We start from the raw sequence: 16,593 nt of genomic DNA on the forward strand, positions 1-16,593 counted from the left end.
ATTTTGCTTCAACATGTTCACGAAAAAACTCAAAGCAAAACTTTCACAGTTATTATTCATTTTATATATGTTGAATAACGATGTTTCGTTCGAAAACGTGATCTTACTTCTAGGCTTTAAGCGAAATTATTGAATTACAGTATGTTTTTTTTTATCAATAATGTATCAAACATGTTTACCAAGGTAAATTTCCATAAATATCTCATTCATAAAACAAGTATTTAATGATGCACAGTCGAACACGGTTATACCGAACCCCCACTGGCCGTTGTATTCGTAGTTCATTGTAACTGTAGTAGTAGTAGTAAAGTTAATCTGGTTTTACAAAAGAAATATATTTTTCGTTCGCAATTAGCAAGGTATTACTAATGAAAATGTATTAAAAGAACCACAAATGTTTTTCGATGTAACTATAAATTCGAAATAACCGTGTTTGTTGTTCGTTATAAACATGTTCGACTGTATAAAAAAACATTAATATACAAGACGCTATTTCTAACTGTAAAACCATAACATCATATGTAACTACGTCTTTGGATTCTTGAGAATATTGTCTTTTTCGTTTGGCAGAACCGGTATTATTTAGAAACTCATATACAGCATTGATTTTTGTTTTCCATCAAAAGAGAGCAAAGATCAATCTTACTCTAAATGACCTTTGTTTAAAATTCGGTGTAAAGGTGAGTTCTATGTTCGTATTTTTCACGAAAACACTAAATTAAAAATACAAAAATCTATATGAAGACGATTATATTTTTATAAAGCCTTGTGAAATAATGAATGGAAAAGATCTAAGGAATTGATTGTGAACCATTTTATATTTATAGTTTAATTAATTTAAAAAAGTAACCGTGAAAACAAGCCGGTTTTCAGCTTGAATACTGAACATAGTACCTAGCTTAACCTAAAATATCAGTATCATATACAGCATTGATTTTTGTTTTCCATCAAAAGAGAGCAAAGATTAATCTTACTCTAAATGACCTTTGTGTATAATTCGGTGTAAGTTTTCGAGGGTGTCAAAACAATATATCTCATGTTGAATCTTGTTGGCAAACATCTTGTGAGATCAGTGTTGCAATGGAGAGCATACCAAATTTTATGCAGTGTCGTGGGTTTAATCCTAGAATTTACCGAATTCAAAACATTCTTTCAGGTTTCTAGACGGTTTCACACATGTAGTGTTGTAAAAATAGGCTTTTGTGAAAATATGCTAACTGGAGGATCTACCCAAGCATGAACATTTATATGCGTCGAACTATGTCAGTTAATTAATTTTTTTATTGTTATACATATTAAGTATTTTTCCCTGTCAACAGTAACTATTTGTTTACTTAAAATTGACCAAATTGTAGGCTCATGGTTATGCTTACGTATACGTATGAAAATTCTTACAAAACAATGTTACGGGTTAGTGTTGGAAAGTAACGAGTATCTATTACGAGTACTCGTTACTGACTAATTGTTTAAGTACTGTTTCTAAAACACGAGTACTCTATATCTTCAATACCGTTTTATTTCTTCTTCTGGCGTTAAGCAAGTTGGCGGATTGGAAGCAAAGTTTTTTGAGTTTTGGGAAATTATTAATTAAAGTCGGTTTTACCAGCTAAAGTAGCGAGAAATTTGGCTTCACCTCTAAGAAAGTACCTGATGATTTCTTATAAAGGTTTCCATTTACCACTTGGTAAGAGCGATTGTAATAGCGAAAAATAGTGCGTCGGTGTAGGTTGGAGCGTTTCGAATTTAAAAAAAATCGCTTCTCTAACATATGTTCCAAACATATTTTGCAGGAAGCACATATATTATTGGATACTACCGAAACATTAATATGTTTGTTTTATGTGAACATATTATATGTTTGGAAGCATTTTGGGCCCAAAAATATTATATACTTCAAAGAATTTCCCCCCAAGAAGATTGTGCTCATTCCCTCACATAATTTTCACTTCCACGAAATTTTTTAGTTCTTGGCACCTTTTTATACCCTAAACCACATAGTGGTCAGGGTATAATAAGTTTGATCGGCCAAAAAATGTGCCTACCAGAAATATTGATTTTAGACCCCATAAAATATATACCGATCGACTCAAATCACCTCCTGAGTCGATCTAGCGCTTGGTGTCCGTCCGTCTGTCCATGTATTTGTTCTTCACAGGATTCCGGTCGCAATTATTAACCGATTTTGATGAAATTTGGTACAGGCAGTTTTTTGGGCACAAAGACGAACGCTATTGAATTTGGAAGAAATCGGATCAAATTTAGATATAGCTCCCATATATATGTATCGCCCGATTCGACAAATGGGGTCACGTTGCGCTTTTTTTCAAACGGATCGTCACCAAATTTGGCAAAAGGTAATCTTTTCCATCGCCCTTCAAGCCTGCAAAATTTTATCCAAATCGGTTCAGATTTAGATATAGCTCTCATATATATGTATCGCCCGATTTTCCCAAATTTGGCCACAAAACCTTTATTTATCAACCGATCTTACTCAAATTTGGCTAAATATAATCTTCTGTAGCACTAACTATATGTGCAAAAAATCATCGAAATCGGTTCAGATTTAGCTATAGCTCCCATATATATCTACCGCCCGATTTTTCTAAATTTGGCCATAAAACCCTTATTTATCAACCGATCTTACCCAAATTTGGCTAAATGTAGTCTTCTATAGCACTAACTATATGTGCAAAAAATCGTCGAAATCGGTTTAGAAGTAGATATAGCTCCCATATATGTATCACCCGATTTTGAAAAATTCGCCCCTAATAACCTTATGTTTGACCATACAGGCCTCATTTCTTAACTGATCTTACTCAAATCTTGCACAAGGTAACCTTTTGTGGTATTAATCAAACCAGCAAAATATTATTGGTTCAGATTTAGATATAGCTTCCATATATATGCATCGCTCGATTTTCCCAAATTTGGTCATAGTACTCTTATTTATTAACCAATGTTACTCAAATTTCAAATTTTGATGTACTAGCCGATCGTACTTATACGTACTGGTAGCTCTTACATAAGAATATTGCTCGACTTTTACAAATTTGTATTTATTACCCACACTAATTAACGATTTTCTCTTTTTTAATAATGGGCTCAATATTAGTGGCATACTAACCCCGTAGACGCAATATCAACACAGCCAGTGTTGCTAGAAGCAGGGGAAATTCCCTATAAGTAGGGTTTTCTAATATATAGCGTCTTGTAGGGACGTAGGGCCACAATGTAGGACATTTTCACTCAACACATTTTGTAATAGTTGTTACATTTTGGTGGCTCATTTTATTTCTATAGTACATTTTGTCAAAATTGTATTTCTATAGACATTTTTTTCAAAATATTATTTCTATAAAAAATTTTCTCAAAATTTTATTTCTGTGGAATTTTTTCTCAAAAATTTATTTCTATAAAATTTATTGTCAAAATTTTATTTCTATAGAAAAATTTCTCACAAAAATTTGTTTATAGAAACTTTTTCCAAAATTTTATTTTTATAGAGATTTAACAAAAAAGATTACTAATTTGGGTAGAATTCTACCAACTGTGGCAACCGTGGTGGTAATACAAATTTATATTCTAAGTTATATACGTTGCATATTCATGTTTTAAGATAATAAAGTACTTAGAACCATTTTTGTTTTGTAAAATTTTTTAAATTTAACGAAAAATATGGTAGGGAAAATTGTTTGGGAATGTATGGGAAAGTAAGGAACTTTTTTTGTTCTTGTAGGGTAAACCGAACATTTTCCCTGGCAACATTGACTATGAGCTATAGTCAGATTGACACAAAGCACCCGTAGACATGTGCCCCTTAATTTTATTAAATATGCAACTGCGGTTTATCTCCCAGACCTATATGTTACCCCACAAATGCTTATGATTACTAATTCTGTAATGGTGGTTTAAGGTATGATATAGTCGGCCCCGCCCGACTTTCTACTTTACTTACTTGTTCTGTAATACAAATAATGTTGAAGAAATTATTCAATTTTATAAATTCTTTTAATTTTACCTTTTGCCTGGACGGAGAATCGAACCGAGGAGTTTTTAAGCCTACACACTATCCACTGGCCTACACCGAAAGAAAAAGCGTTCGTCACCTTGACGATTGAGTTTCATCAATGCGTTTTCGTCTATGCGATGAAAAGTTTCGTCCATGGGAGTATTTCGGTAGTCCACGTGACGAAATCAATCTTCAAAGTCAATTTTTGTTCTTTTCATAGTTCGTCACATTGATGATCTAGTTTTGGCTTCCAAGACATATGAGAACAATAAAAGTCGTCAAATTGACGAAAATAGTAATCAAATAGACGAAAAGTTTCATCTACTCCGTTGACATGTATTCAAATACTAATTCATCCATACGTAGTTGTGTTGTAGAATTATTGTTTTTTTTTCTGTGCGGTAAGAACATTTCAAATGGTTCCTCTCAGTTGTTGAGTTTAGTCCAAAGTGTAAAGATGGTCGCGCGTAATGAAAATAAAGCGCTAATGCTTAAAGATGTGAAAGTGAAAAGAAAAACAAAAATGTGAGTAAAAATAAAAAAAATATGAAGTGTTATATATGGAAAAAAATTTAACCAAAATTACGATTTTTTTATTTTTTGGTCAATTTATTTTTTTAAACATTTATATGTTATATGTTTATGGAAGTATTTATAAATTTACAGATAAATGCCGCAACATTCTTCGTTCTGTGAAAATCGAATACGGATAAAGAAATTAAAGAATAAAGATGAATTGGACAAACAATTTAAAACGAAAAGGAACAGTTGGGCACAAAAATGGTGAGTTAAATTTTGTTCTAAAAATATCGAATATATTTTACAATAATTTAAAATTTCCATTTTTAAATTCTTCTTTATAATTTGTTTACTCCACAGGATGAACCCATAAAACTTTTCATCCTTGGTAATCTAAACACTAATTAATGTTTGTGTGTCAAGATGGTCAATTTATCAAAATCAACAGCTTTGGTAGATGTGTATGAAAAATTTTGTATACGTTTTTACTTCGTTAGTTGTACATATTTCAAATAAATAAAATTTAAATTTAATTAAAATAAAATAAAAAACAATATGGTTCTTTATTAAAAGTGTCGTAGAAAATATTTCTAATAATCAATTTATCAATTTGATGTTTACATCGTATTGATGAATCGATTACATCAAATTGATGAATCTATTACATAATATTGATGAATGGATTACGTCAAATTTAGGGAAAGAGTTCATCGCTATGACGATGGCGTTGTAGCGATGACGAACGAAAATCGTACTTTTGAAGAATTGCATCATCGCATGGATGAAAGAGAATAATCGCAGATACGAAAAATATCATCACAAAGATGAAATACATTCATCATCTGGACGTAACATAGTTGTATATGGGATGTAAATAAGTTCATCACAGGGATGAATTCAATTCATCGCTATGACGATAAAATCGTCAATGGGATGAAATGTTACGTTAGCTCATTTTTGACGAAAAATTCGTCACCGTGATGTAAAGATTCATCCTCATGACGTACTTTTTCCTTTCAGTGTACGTAGCTGTTATAGTCACCAGTAGACAATTATCGTTATAAGTTACATTTATATAGCATAGTTTGCAGCGCCCTGAGCCCATGTAAACATAACATCATTTAACAGAAACATACATTTGTTGGCCACGTGGAGCAGTGGTTAGCATGTCTGCAGTGCATGCAAAGGGTCGTGGGTTCAATCCCTGCTCCGACCGAACACCAAATTTTTTGATTTACACATTTATATTTATACTATATTACATTTTTATAATGAAACTTCGAAATGTGGGTTATTAAAGATTTACAGTCAGAAACAGTACTTGATATAAACGATATGGACTGAGCTTTTGGATAAAATATTATTTTTTTATAGCAATTTTGTAACAAAAAACAGTTTTTGTTGTAAAAGTTTGAAATTTTGGAAGGTATTCAAAAACTCTAACAAAAGAAGAACGTGGAGTCGAGTATAAACATACATAAATAATTTTATAATATACACATTTTATTATTTTATTTTATTATTTTTATTTTATTTATTTAGGCGTGAACATTATTTTACTATCATTTAACACCATTTTAAATGAATTTAAAACTTATCGTGTTTTGTACTTAATTTCATTTTTATCTTTAAGGCCGGTATTATGTTGTCATTATCGCTCTAAAATGACCCTGTTTTGCCTTTTACTTTTCTTTAATAATTCATTTTAAAGAAAATAAACTTTTTCAATTGTTTTAGCTGCTAAACTCGAAATTAATGCCCGCTTTTATATTTGAAGGTGTCCGTCAACTCCTCTGGGACTACTTATTAATAAAGAGGAACTACACATTTTACTTTTTAATTTTTCACTATTTCCTCCTTTTTTCATTTTACTGTCGTTATTTTTTATGAAGACCCTTTTGTATTTTTTGTATATTTTCCACCGTTTTATTAATTTTCTTTGTTTGAATATTTTGACTTACTCGTCCTACGTTCCGATTTGTTTTTACGAACCAAGAAAAAAGTTGTGCCCATAATGTCAAAATGATAAACAAAACACATGTCCACACATACATAAAATGCTGCTCTCAAGGCGAAAACACATGCTGTTTTTTTTTTTTCAAATGTCTATTCTCTTGGTTCCGAATATCTATTCTCTTTACTCCGAATACTCATTCTAATATTCGAATACTCATTCTAATAAATAATATTTAGACTTAAGCATATCAAGGCGGTTTCACAGAAATTGCTCTCTGTTCATTCTCTCGCTGAGTTATGTTGATATCTTTCGTCAACCCTCCCGGTTTCCATCTCTATTTCTTTCTCTATACTCCCTCTCTCTCTCTCTCTCTCTGTTGCTCTCTGACTAAAATATCACAACATATATATGTTTACTCGAAATTTTTAAATTTATATATGTTTACATTCACACATATTATTTTTATGAAACATTCATGCCCCAAACATAATATATTCTAACATATTAACATATGTGTCCCAAACATTTAGTGTTAGTTTAGGAACATTACATGTTTGCACTTAAATATATTGTGTTTAAAAATTGTGCCCGAAACACATTTTTGTTTACATCGGAAAATATGAAAAACATATTTTTCTAACAGTGTGCGAATATAATGCCATTGGCACCAAAACTATTTTTTCATAGAAGGGGCCAGATGTCGAGCTTATTCAAAACCCCTTAAAATTTCAACATTTGCTCTCATCGTAAAAATGAAAGTGGTGGATATCTGGTTCTAATGAGGCCTGTGTATCTAAAACTGCACATTCACACTTGAATAAAACTGGAAGATGGAAGAATCCTCTTTTCTAAACTGTTTTTAAACTTTGAAAAGAAGAAAGTATTATTAACAAGTGTATAAAGCTGGGCCGAATCTTAAATACCCACCACCATGAATCAAATATTATAGTTTCCTGTGAAAATTTCAGGATTTGGTGACAAGCAGATCAGTTCAACCAGTACACTTCCCGAAGATAAATTCAAAGATTTTACCTATGAAGACTAGATCAGATTCTGGATTTATAAGAACCATATTTGTTTGAGTTTTAGAGGAATCATAAACATCGTGTGCAAGTGTGCAAAAAATGATTGATTTAAAATCTAACATCTGTAGATTTTTACCCCCATTATTTAAATGATTACCAGAAGTAAAATCTGGAAACTATAATTCAGTTTCAAGCAATTTTCATTATCAGTGCACATGGACCGATATTCACAATTTTCGGCACACCTCTTTATGTTCCTAAAATACTTCTAGATTTAAAATTTCATGCAAATTTGATAAAAACTATGGTTTCTAAAAGCCCAAGAAGTAAAATCGGGAGATAAAATCATTTCTTGCACACCTATTTGTATTCCTAAAAACCTCCAGATTTTCGATTTCAGGCAAAGTGGACAACAATTACGGTTTCTAGAAGCCCAAAAAGTAATATCGGGAGATCGGTCTATCTGATGGCTATATCAAAACATGGACCTATACTCACCATTTTCGGCATACCTTTTTATGGTCCTAAAATACCTCTAGATTTCCAATTTGAGGCAAGTTGGATAAAAACTACGGTTTCTATAAGCCCAAGAATAAAATCTGGAGATCGGTCTATATGGGGGCTATATAAAAACATGGTCCGATACTCATCATTTTCAGCACACCTCTTTAGGGGTTTAAAATACCTCTAGATTTCTAATTTCAGGCAAATAGGATAAAAACTACAGATTTTAGACGCCCAAGAAGTTAAAACTGGAGATCGGTCTATATGGGGGCTATACCAAAACATGGACCGATACTCACAATTTTCGGCACACCTCTTTATTGTTCTAAAATACCTCTAGATTTCCAATTTCAGCAAATTGGATAAAAACTACGGATTCTATAAGCCCAAGACCCCAAATCGGGGAATCGGTCTATATGGGGGATATACCAAAACCTGAACCAATGCTCACCATTTTTAGCACACCTCTTTATGGTCCTAAAATACCTATAGATTTCAAATTTCAACCAAGTTGGATAATAAACTACGGATTCTAGAAGCCCAAGAAGTAAAATCGGGAAATCGGTCTATATGGGGGCTATACCTAAACATCAACCGATAGTCATGGCACACCTCTTTATGGTGCTAAAATACCTCTAGATTTCTAATTTCAGGCGAATTGGATAGAAACTATCGAATCTAGAAGCCCTAGAAATATAATCGGGAGATTGGTCTATTGGGGGCTATACCAAAACATGGACCGATACTCACCATTTTTGGCACACCTCTTTGTGGTCATAAAATACCTCTAGATTTCCAATTTCAGGCAAATTGGATAGAAACTAAGGTTTTTATAAGCCCAAGACCCCAAATCGGGAGGTCGGTTTATATGGGGACTATATCAAAACTTGGACCGATATAGCCCATCTTCGAACTTGCCCTGCCTGCGGACAAAAGACGAGTTTGTGCGAAATTTCAGCACGATTGCTTTATTATTGAAGACTGTAGCGTGATTACAACAGACAGACAGCCAGACAGACGAACATGGTTATATCGTCTTAGCATTTCTCCCTGATCAAAAAAAAAAAAATATATATATATATATATATATATATATATATATATATATATATATATATATATATATATATATATATATATATATATATATATATATATATATATATATATATATATATATATATATATATATATATATATATTTATATAGTCGGAAAGCGATATTTCGATGTGTTACAAACGGAATGACAAACTTATTATACCCCCGTCACCATTCTATGGTGGTAATTTTTATGGTATAAAAATTACCTTTTGGGTATTTTTTAAAATTTCTGTTAAAGTAACGAGTTGAGCCAAACGAAACTCTCAAAAATAATCGCCTCTGTAACACATACTGCCAAACATATTCTGCTTCAAGCATATATATTTTCCCAAGTTTCTAAACATATATATGTTTATAGGAAATTTCTATGTACATTAATAAACGTTTACATCCAAGCATATAATTTATATGAAAAATTTATGTTCCTCACATAATGGGCTCTAACATATTAAGATATATGTGCCACCTCTTATACTAATTTAAAAACATTATATACTTGCACGTGGCATATTTACGAAGGTGATTACAATTTTTTACAGGTGATTACAATTTTTTCATTTGAGTAGAACTTTGACTCAATATTTGCTTAATGGCATAGACGTAGCTACAGGGGTTTTATGGGGTTTAAAGGGGTCATCACCCTACCAAATACAATACAAGGGGTCATCCCCCTACCAAATACAATGCAGTATTTCTTGAAACTATGATTATATATCATTGAATTAAATATTCTGGTTCCTTCCCATCGACAAGATTTATTTTTATTTTTGAGGTATATTCACAATGAGCACACGTTGTAGCTTTTACCCCTTACGAAAATGTTGCTAGCTATACCAATTTTTAATTGATAATTGTGAGGTGTAGTAATCTTGCAAAATTGGTGTGCGGTAACCGAAAACTTCAACTACAGTTTTGCTAGAATGCAATGCAAATTGATAACAACTAAAGGGTGATTTGTTAAGAGCTTGATAACTTTAAAAAAAAAAAAAACGCATAAAATTTGCAAAATCTCATCGGTTCTTTATTTGAAACGTTAGATTGGTCCATGACATTTACTTTTTGAAGATAATTTCATTTAAATGTTGACCGCGGCTGCGTCTTAGGTGGTCCATTCGGAAAGTCCAATTTTGGGCAACTTTTTCGAGCATTTCGGCCGGAATAGCCCGAATTTCTTCGGAAATGTTGTCTTCCAAAGCTGGAATAGTTGCTGGCTTATTTCTGTAGACTTTAGACTTGACGTAGCCCCACAAAAAATAGTCTAAAGGCGTCAAATCGCATGATCTTGGTGGCCAACTTACCGGTCCATTTCTTGAGATGAATTGTTCTCCGAAGTTTTCCCTCAAAATGGCCATAGAATCGCGAGCTGTGTGGCATGTAGCGCCAACCTGGTGAAACCACATGTCAACCAAGTTCAGTTCTTCCATTTTTGGCAACAAAAAGTTTGTTAGCATCGAACGATAGCGATCGCCATTCACCGTAACGTTGCGTCCAACAGCATCTTTGAAAAAATACGGTCCAATGATTCCACCAGCGTACAAACCACACCAAACAGTGCATTTTTCGGGATGCATGGGCAGTTCTTGAACGGCTTCTGGTTGCTCTTCACTCCAAATGCGGCAATTTTGCTTATTTACGTAGCCATTCAACCAGAAATGAGCCTCATCGCTGAACAAAATTTGTCGATAAAAAAGCGGATTTTCTGCCAACTTTTCTAGGGCCCATTCACTGAAAATTCGACGTTGTGGCAGATCGTTCGGCTATTCATGATGAAATGTCAAAGCATACTGAGCATCTTTCTCTTTGACACCATGTCTGAAATCCCACGTGATCTGTCAAATACTAATGCATGAAAATCCTAACCTCAAAAGAATCACCCTTTATATAATTAAGAAAATTATAATTATTGCAAAAGTTTTATTCTGTTTTAGTTAATTTTTAGTGCTTTTTTATTTTGAAGAACTGAACGAGGATATAATTTTCAATGACCGTACAAATAAGTCCAATGCTAATTAAATTTTCATACTACACGAAAAATTTTCATACTACACGACATGGTTAAGATGGCAATGATTTAGTGCAAATGATTTGTTTTCTCTTATAGCTCATTTTAGCTTTTATGAGAAGGAATAATTTCATAATAGTTCAAAAATTGTCATTATTTCAATAACGCATTTCGAAAATCCAAAACAAAAAAATGTATATCATTTAGTTCCCACGTGGTAGTTGATTCTTCCCATAAAACCAGCGTTGCCGTTGGGAATTTTCCAAAAGTGGCACAATTATTTTTAAAAAGTTGCACATCCTTTTTTAACTTATACAAAAAATAAAAACTTTACTAATAAATACTGCTGTGAGGTAAAGATAAAGTTGTTAAAAAAACAAATGTTCATTAAAATTATTTTTTAAGTGTTTATAAAATTATCGGACCTTTTACTAATATCTTTAAGCTTACACTGAAAAAAAAAAACAGTGAACCAATCAGAAAGAAAAAATTTTGGTTAATTTAGAAATTTTAGATTATTTTTAGAAAATTTTAACTAAACAGTACAATAAACGCCAATATCACAAAAATAAGTAAATATTTTTCGACAAATTCAAGAAAATTTGTTAAGATGGGTACTATGTTCCGTTATCGAGTTGAAAATCACTTTATTTTCTCCATTACTTTTGAAATAATCAAAATTATAAATGAAAACAAACATATTCTTGTAAAGTCTTGTCGAAACCTACACCCTCAAAAAATCGCTTCTGTAACATATACCCCAAACATATTTTGCTTCAAGTATATATTTTTAGAATTGGTGTAAACAAAATATTGTTTGTATTGATCAAACTTATTATGTTTCACCTTATGACATACACTTGTAGTAAAAAATTTTAATGAAATTTTCTTTGTGAATATATATTTTTAAGGTGCAAATTGGTTACTTCCCTTATTTTACTTGCAGCATACTCTCTAGGTCTCTCTTTCTAAACACATATATGTTTATAGACTATTTCCAATTTAATATATGTTTGCATCTAAGCATATTATATTTACAAACATTTTATGTCTCAAACATAATATGTTCTAACATATTAACATATATGTCCCAAAGATGTTATGATAGTTTATGAACATTATATGCTTGCACTTAAAAATATTGTGTTAAAAAATTTGAGTTCCATTTATGGTATAAAAATCACAATTTCATTCAAAAACCGAAGTAAACGAGAAGGTCCTTCTTTGAACAATTAGTTCATGTGAGATGGAATTTGTGCCACATAAAATAAAAAGAAATGATAAAAAATCCCTCGACAATATGACAAGGTCGTGTTTATCTGATAAAAAGTTGGATACCTTGATAATTTTAAGAAGTTTAATAAGATAGCAATTTGAAATTGCTTTTTTATTTACTCTTATGTTCTTTTGTTAACAAAATTTAATTAAAATAAATTAGTTAAATGTACAACAATTTGTTGGCTGTAGATTGTTATTACTTAAAATATTTAAAGAATCCCGAAGATTTCGTGATCCCGGGATTTATAAAAATCTATCCCGAATGGCAGCCCTATCGTTAATGCATAATATTAAATTTTCTGAATAACATATCTGTTGCTGGTGTTAACTTCCCATAAAATTTAAACGTTTGAAAAAATGGCATACATTATTGGAAAAGTGGCACATAATTGTAAAAAGTATCACATTTAGTGGCACAGAAGTGACACAGGCCAAAAATTTGCCACTAAAGCGGCACAACGATAACGCTGCATAAAATAGTTCCCTTTTTTTCTGTGTGGCGACAAACTTGGTAATCTGAAATCTAAATATTTCAAAGTTGTAAAAATGTATAATATGAAAAATATGAGTAATCGTAGCATAAAAATTTAAAAAATATGATATGGAAACAGGATATGAAACTATCCTGTTTCCGCCGCTTACCTGTAAATTGGCAAACTATACCTACTCTAACTGGCCGCCTTGTATAATACGAGTCCCCCGTGAAGAAAATTTAATTATAATTCAAATATGACTACTACATTTGCTATTATTTAACTGTCCTAGTCTTGATTAACCAAACGCAAAAAAATCCATCACCATATAGGTCTAATTTAATCCAATTCAATATTTGCTAACAATTTTTTGTATTTCTTTTCTTTTGTGATTTACAAATTTGCAGCAACTTGTGCTGATATAGAGGAATAAGTCAGTTTGAGAAAAATTAATTCTATGTGTAAAAACCGAAACAAAATAACGAAAACGGATGCAGATTTCTATGATCCATATTCTACAATGCTTTGTGGGCACCATTCTCCTGTCTATGCATCCAAGTGTTCTACCGACAATATATCTTTAACCAGTGATAATCAGTTTTCGTCAAATACAATAGCGGCAATTGGTTAATTGCATTTAACAGTCTACTTTAACGAAATTTTCTCACACTCAAAATTTATTTATTTGTTTTTGTGCTAATTTTAGAAATGTAAGAATTTTATCATATTGTAGTTTTATGTGGAATTAAAAATAATGAACAACTAATAATGTTCGAAAAGAAACATGTGTTTGTTTTACTTGCTTCGCTCTTTGTCATGTCGGTCTATTATTATCACTGGGATATTATTACCCATGGGCGGCAATACATATCCATTTTCCGATTGTTGCAATTCACTCATCGACAATATGGCCTTGACCTATATATTTAAGCACACGTCCCTATATTTCAGATTTTATAGCCCATTTTTGTTTATGTGTTTTGTAGCAGAACATTTGTACAATGGCGATCCATAAAACATTTCTATTAATTTAATTTATAGATTTATTGTGTGTTCTCTGTAGATCGTTAGGAGTATGCGCGTATAAATATCTCGATTATATACTGCGACATGATTGAACATAGTATAATTGGGTATTTGAATTGCATGAACCCAACAGTGAAAATGCCAAATTGCGTAACAGACATATTTTTAACAAACTACAAAGACAGTGGTGGAATTATAAACTGAATGCAATGGGAAATCGTGAGTTTAGGTTATGGTGGCAGACCGTTGCACAAGGATCACCTAAATTATTTTTATACCAAAATTGACAACAATTTACTCAGAATATGTTATACAAACTACATACATTTATTATAACCACGATTACACACGTCTAAGAATGATTTTTTTTTTTCGTATTTAAAACGGTTTATAATCGACTAATGAATGACTAAAAGAATCAGCTGAATTCAAAGACTTCAATGGAAGGATGCAAATTTCAAAGATTCCTGTGCTAAATATAAATTTAAAAGGATATAATGCAATGATTATGAATCTTCTTTTAATTAAATTCTCTTTATTTTACAGAAATTTTTCCTAAGTTGTATAAATTGAATGTCCTAAAACTGAGGTTGCATAATCCGTGACTTAATTTTTTTTAAGTGTATTAATTATACGATAGAAAATAATTAATCAAGCTTGAGATCGTTTTTTGTATGTATTGGTTTCTTTATTTTTCAATATTTCGCAATTACATTAAATTGCTTCATCAGGAGTCGATCTACAATAAAAGTGATTTGATAATTTTTAATCATGACATGTAAAATTCTTTCTCCAAAAATTGTTTTACAAATTGCAAATAATTTTAGTGGTTTATGATACTAACAACTACTATTGGTTTTAGTTTACAAAATTTATAAATAATTAAAGATTTTAACAATTGTATATTAACAAGTATCAGGAGGACAGGAAAAACGAAAGGAATTACATTATACACTTACGTATACAAAACATTCAAGTGTAAAACAACAACAACACATAAAGCTTAAAACTAGAGTAGTATCACTACGTTCGTCTATTACTTTTATTACACTGATTTCCCTCTTGCTTTCTCTGATGCTGAGTACTTGTACATTGTTAATGTACAACATTTCTGGGTACATTGTTAATGTACAACATTTCTAATGTTAATCTTTTGCTGTTGCTACTCTCTCTCTCCAATATTAATTATATATTAGAGGTCTGCACAATTCCATTTGTAAATGCAGAGTACACGTGTACTTGCTAAATGAGTACATCTATTTGAGAGAGTCGCAAAACAATTGGTACACATTTTAATGAACACCAAAAGCCACGAGTAACTTGTTGTTGATACTCTGATGTCTTCACTATCAACAAACACATATTCCTCTTTCTCTCTTATTGAAGTGTACTCAGAGTGATCTCGTTGAGTATGTTGCTAGAACAAAACTTCATAGAGTACACCATGTACCACGTGCAGTTTCAGAAATACAAGAAAACAGTTACTCTCCATAATATATGTTTTCGGATTGATATAAAGAACGGCAAACGTTAAGGTAAGTGTGTGACATACATAAATATATGAAATATGTGACATACATATCTATGATTAGTAATAATGGAAAGTTTTGCTTCGCACATACTTGTGGTACCACGTGAAGTGAAGAGAATCCATGTTGTACTTTTTCTCAAGTACTTACATTTCCTTTTTTTCGGAACACATATTGTTTCGGATAAGTACTTGGTATTTGACAAGCAAGTGTTCTCTTCACTTCACTACTTGCGCTCTGAGAGAAAGACAGTGTATGTACTATATTCGACAGCGAATTGCATACATGTAGTGAAAAGTTATTCGATGCAGACCTCTATTATATATACTTAAGTATGTACTTTATAAAACACACACTGAAAAAAGCTTACCCAATTCCAAAGATCTCGTCTTTACTTAAATTACAGTGTTGATTTTGAGCCAAACAAGCGAGGAAACACACTAATGATACATTTCAGACGCAATTTCTTTTTAAATTTAGGTTTTGCGTACTTGATACTGGGACACCAATCTTAATATATTAATTTTTCTATATGTTTTTGTCATGTACGAGGGCAGTTCGGAAACTTCTTACTAGCACATCTCTGTTATGAACACATGCTAACATGTGTTTCGATCTGGCAACTCCTTCATATAGAAACAGGTGTTCAAAAAAGACGCATCCGCAATTTTTTTACAATGGAAAAATTAGAAATGCGTGATGTCATTAAATATTTACATAAACAAGGTTTATCGGGACAAGAAATTCATAATGATATGGTGAATGTGTTAGGTAAAAGTGCTCCTTCATATGCAACAGTAAAAAATTGGGTTGCTGAATTTAATCGTGGTCGTACAAGCATTGAAGATGAACCACGTAGTGGAGTCCAAAAACAGCAACAACAACAGAAATTGTAGCCAAAGTGCATGATATTGTATTAAATGATCGACGAATAAAAGTGCGTGAAATTGCCAATATCATGGGCATTTCAAATGATCGAGTCCATTTAATTTTGCATGAAGAACTACAGATGAAAAAGCTTTCTGCAAGATGGGTGCCGCATTTGTTAACAGTCGATCAATAAGAATGATCATTTCTCAAGCTTGTTTGAATCGTTTTAAGCGAAATAAAATGGATTTTATACGTCGTTTTATAACTATTGATGAGACATGGATCCACCACTATACTCC

At 31.8% G+C, this 16,593-nt stretch overlaps 1 protein-coding gene and 1 long non-coding RNA gene across 2 annotated transcripts in view; both read left to right on the forward strand.

Annotated features, from left to right (window-relative positions):
- The window catches only part of LOC142229345 (uncharacterized), a 182,981-nt gene that overhangs the window by 95,114 nt on the left and 71,274 nt on the right, over positions 1-16,593 (forward strand). The gene's annotated exons all lie outside the window — the stretch shown is intronic.
- LOC142221504 (uncharacterized) lies at positions 4,442-5,082 on the forward strand. The gene is made up of 3 exons (XR_012718072.1): positions 4,442-4,534; positions 4,676-4,792; positions 4,889-5,082. It is a non-coding gene; the product is annotated as an uncharacterized LOC142221504 (long non-coding RNA).

The sequence above is a fragment of the Haematobia irritans genome, chromosome 1 (assembly GCF_050003625.1).
Source record: "Haematobia irritans isolate KBUSLIRL chromosome 1, ASM5000362v1, whole genome shotgun sequence".
NCBI classification, from domain to species: Eukaryota; Metazoa; Arthropoda; class Insecta; order Diptera; family Muscidae; genus Haematobia; species Haematobia irritans.